Raw genomic sequence first — 5,370 nt, forward strand, 5'->3', positions numbered from 1 at the left:
CATTAGTTCTGGAAGAACGTTCCACTCATCATTAAATCCAATTGTTCTGTTTTCTCTGACCAACTCGAATAGAATTTGTGTCGTGCACGTTGAGGATTCTGTACACTTTGATCCTATCGTATCGGGTTTTTTTATCTAGAGGCTCTCCTTTACACAGTTTTTCCAGGGTGATCATATCACTTCTTTAGGTACTGGTTCGTAATTAATTCGCCATTTGCTCGACAGACGATACACAATAAACACTGACGTCATGCTTTATGCCTAATGTTCAGCGGAAGCTTGACAGGTTTTAAGTGGGATTTTTTCCAGCAGCAAATCTTCAAATACATATAAAATTAAATGCTGGTACACTCATTCGAAAATGAAACTCGACTCGCTTGTTCACCGTGTATTTTGGAAGAGCGTTGGTATGTTGGAAAACACTAACGCGACTGGGCTATCGTTCAATAATCCATGGTTATTAAACAAAGAAAAGTGTCGTTATATCACAAACGTGGTAAAACTCGTGATAAGTTTCAACAAAATATGTGTGATACTTTACTGTTGGACAGTAGCGCTGAATTTCACTACTTTTTATTGGAAGTATAAATTTGAAATGTAATGTGAATATCCAATTGTTGCTTGGTTTGACTATTCTTAAAATAGCGATATTCAGCATAAGTATTTGTATTGTTTAATAATTAAAGTAAATGTCATGTATACACATAATGATGATTGTATCGTGTGTAAGTGCATGGGTGATTTCTGAATTTAAAGTGCTGCTTTTGATTGATACTATTGATAGATCTATATTATTTAATGTATTTTGGTTAACATATAGCCCAACAACGAGGATAGCTTATTGTTCATTTTTTTTAAATTATTTATTAAAATTAAATATCTTAAATTTATTCATTTACTTAGAATTTAATATATTTACCAAAATATCATATTTTTTTTATATCTCATTGACAGAAAAGCTAAAGCTCTCACAGGTAAGTGACTTTACCTGTGTGACCTGTGGGGTCGGTGAAACTGACTATCATTTCTTTTGTCTTTCTATCTCAATACTTTTCTCTGCTCTCCACGAGAACACCCCACGAAAGTGCAGAAAGGTAGTTTTTTCCGGAACTTTTTTATCAAAATATTTCTAAAACATGCAGTTACGCCCAGCCAAATAAGTCTTACTAAACACGAATATAAAGTAATTATGTATTATGTTGACGTATTTTTTCAGTGCTCTTCTTTTTATAGTTTTCACAAGATTTTACCCACTTTCACCGGTCCAGCTGAAGTAGATAGGTAAGAACTCGGCAAAAACTAGGAAAAACAAACCATGATAGCGTGATACTAATTTTTAAATTTACTGTTACCTGTCAAAATTCCAAGTTAGAGGCTACAGAACTTTTCGAAATGATAGAAGGGCACCCTGCAGGAGGACTTATGCTGTATCAAATCAAATCTACCCTCTAGACAGAGGACAGACTCGAAACTCAAATAAGTGGAATCCATAGTTGTTAGAGTGAAATTAACCGTATAAAATGGGCTATGTGTAGGCTTGTCAAATAGTGTCGAGAATCAGTTGATGGAGATTTGAGTAATTGTTTAGACAAGAGGCAGTACTCAGCAGGACCATTTTATGTTTATAGCAGACTAGAACATTGATATGCGAACAGATGACGATGATTGAACTTTTCTTCGTAATGTTCTGGACATGAAAAACATTGTGATGTCACCAACTTGTTTAGTAGATTCTTTTTTAAACCAATAGTCTATTTTTATTTAACACAAATTATTTTAACTGCGGTCTAACTGACAGGCATAACATGATTAACACACCTTTTTAAAGGTAATTTACAACCTGTTCATAAAGTCGACGAAATTTTAGAAGTTTTAAAAATCATCATGACCCAGTGAAAAAAAATATTATTTAGCAAAAGGAATGTTTTATTTTGTTTTGTTTTTTTTCAGTAGAATTTTCGGAAGACAATAAACCGCAAAGGTTTGCTTTCCAACAAATTGAAAGCAATTAATTCACCTCAAAACTTTTAGTCATACAAACAACACAGCAACCTTGTTACCAAATTAAGAAAACAATATACGCGCAACTATTTCTTTGAATGGTGTACTGGTGTGGCCAAAATCGAAGGATTTCTGGCTCACCATCAAACCGTTTCTATCAAAGGGAGGGAACATCCTGGACCAAACCATCATTTTAAAGAAGATGAAAGTGTTGTGTTTGACAAGTTAGAGGTGTACAATGTTCTAAACAATTTTTATTTAAATGTGACTAGTGCTATTGGAAATGATAGCCACGTAGCTGATGATGTCATCATATCCAACATCAAAACACCATACAAAAGCAGTAAATACTTTTGCTTTGAAACCTGTATCACAAAACTGTGTAAGAAAAAGAGCAGTTCATCAATTAATATTAAAAAGGCAACTGGTGTCGAAGGCATTTCTCCTCGAAATTAATAAAGGCCTGTAGTAATATAGCATAAGCGACCCTCTGTGGAATCTCATAAATAACAATCAAATGCAAAAGACTTTCCAAATAGCTTTAAGGGGACACCGGTTGTCCACATTTTCAATAAGAAATACTCTAAGAATATACCATACTATAGGTCTGTAAGCGTTTTACAAAATGTATAACTGTTTTGAAAGAACCATGTGTGACCAGCTTGCTGAATATTTTTAATTCACATTTTAATTCCTTTTTAGCAGCCTTCAGACCCAGTTTTGACATACCCTGTTAAGATTAGTTGAGAACTGACGCAAGGCCGTGTCGCTGCCATCCTCATCGACCTGTCTAAGGCGTATGTCTGCCTAGCTTCCGCATGGTTTGCTACTAATAGATCTGAATGCTTACGGTTTGAGCATTGAAACACTTTATGTGTTAACCAGATATCTTAGTAACAGAGTACAGCAGGTTAAGCCTGGCCCCAAATGCGGTGACTGGTTGGAATTGCTCAAAGAGGTTCCCCGGGGCTCAATTATGGGACCCTTAATTTTCAGTATTTCTATCAATGACATAAACTATTCCGTCTTTGCGTATTGCAGAGTTATCTTCTCTTGGGAGCAGGTATTGATTGTTACGTCATTGGTTTGTGTGAGAAAATTACGTCGTTTTCTCAAAATTCATTCAGACTATTTGGATTGGTAAGAAATCAGCTGATACTCAATTACTAGGAATTAAAATTAATTAAAATTTGAGATTTTGATATTGTCACTGACACCTGTTTGAAGCCTTCCAGACACCTCAATGAAAATTGGAGGATTTTTAACCAAGCAGGGACGAAAGATGATTTTTAACTCTTTCGTTATGTCCAATTTATTTTTTTGTTCCTTTGTATGACAGTTTACCAGAATGAAAAGTGTGAGGAATACAGCAAAGATCCAGGAGCTTGCGCTGATAAATGTAGAGCCTGAAATGTTATATAAACTTTTAAAGTCCTCAAATACCACCTTTTTACATGTACAATGTACTTAGATGCATAGGATTTGAAGCCTTTAAGATTTTACACAAGATACCTCCTGAATATAAACATGATTTGATTCACCTTACAATTTCAGGAACCGATAAGACAGTAAACCTCCCAGCAGTATACTCTGTATGGACAAAATTATTCTCTTTTGAGACAGCCAAAGTGTGGACAGTCTCCTAAACAAATAACGGAAATGTTAATATTTCCGAGAATTCCGGAGCCTGATTCACTCTTGGGGTTGTCCCATCTGCAAAATGTTAAATGTCACAGTTAAATATCTTAAAATGTGATTTAAATAAGCTTTATGTTTGTATATGTGCTCTAAATATTGTTCATTATCATAAGACTTGGTAGATAGGGGTTACTCAATCACCTGCCTTCTGAGTGTATGTGCTTGATGTGCTCTGCCTATTGTGTTTTTATGTGCGTTTCCTGCTAGTTTTTAAACCGTGCCCTAATATCGTGCAGATAAGTCACCTCTAATTCTTCGTTGCACCTATTTCATGAGGACATTCTTGGGGAGGGTGTTTAGGATGTTGTGTCGATTCCTTACTTCCTCTGTCTGCTTCATCCCACAAATGCTCGATTGGGGACAAATTGGGGCTGTACGGTACACACGATGACGACCATTTGCTCTCGAAGTTCATCTGTAAAAAACAAGGACCTCCAACATCTCATAAGAAAACTTCTAGGCATATGTGCCGTCAACCATTGCATACGCCGTGCTCGGCGTTGCGGTGTAAGAGGTAACCGAACATATACTATCGCCGTGCCTGCATTTAGTCTAACGCAGTCTGTTGATCAATGTTTGGGGATGAATCCGATGGTTCAGATAACCAATCGTATTCCTTTCCGTTTCAGCAGCCAAAGGTGTGTCAGCCTAATAACTCGGTCTTGACGTCACGACGTTGCGCATATGGACGTCCTGATCGCGGCTGGTCATCGACTCTTCCTGTTGCGTTCAGACCTAAAACTAATCGGCTAACAGTGCCAAGCGACCTAACTGTGTGTGGTTCCTCCCACAAGCACCGAGATAGCACGTCTTTATCAATTTGTAATAACCATGGCATAGTTGAATTCTTTTATGTTCTGAGGCTCAACACTACTTAGTCATAACCAATCCTGCTGCCGGGTTTCTAGCACTGAACGCTAATCTTACATCATGTGAAAATACAGAGACCTAAAGTAAAGGGACCGCCGACTCCCAGTGGCGGGAAAATATGTTACCGATTTCGCAGTGCCCTCACCGGGTGTCATACAATATCAAGGCCGATAACTCGTACCGTCTATTCGCCATTGGTAAACACTCGAGTGCTGTCGATAGAAATATTGTTAAGCATCGATTTCACACAACATGAATTAAACGAACTGTGTGAGGTATGTGTGTTATTCTAATATCATATTCCCACACCTGAAATAGAAAAAAAGCAATATCTAAAGCATTATTCGTGGTCAATAACATAATGTTCACGAAGCAGCCGAGTCGGATTTTTTCAGTTTTTAGTCTGTGGTTTCACTTTCACTTCACCGGTCAGGTGCCGTTCTGGTGATAACCTCTTGTGAGAACATTCGCCTATTTTGTATGTCAATACTTGTCCACAATATATTTGTAATCAATGTGCCTTGTATGTATACTATGCTATGTAGTGAGCTGCACCCTCATGTACAAGCTGACAAGTACACATGCCGTGATGATGATGGTTCCCTTGTTGATGATGGTTCCCTTGTTGACTCACTCTCTGGTTCCGGACAGCAATATAAATATCCTAAACCTTCTTGGACACGTCCCGTGTATACTTTAGGCCATGTTGCTTTATGTTTTCAAAAATAATCATAAGAATAAGAAAGCAAATATTAATAATCAGATTATTGTTTTTATTGCACATAATCTCATAAATTTATA

This window comes from Mizuhopecten yessoensis, unplaced genomic scaffold (genome assembly GCF_002113885.1).
Source record: "Mizuhopecten yessoensis strain PY_sf001 unplaced genomic scaffold, ASM211388v2 scaffold4443, whole genome shotgun sequence".
Taxonomy (NCBI): domain Eukaryota; kingdom Metazoa; phylum Mollusca; class Bivalvia; order Pectinida; family Pectinidae; genus Mizuhopecten; species Mizuhopecten yessoensis.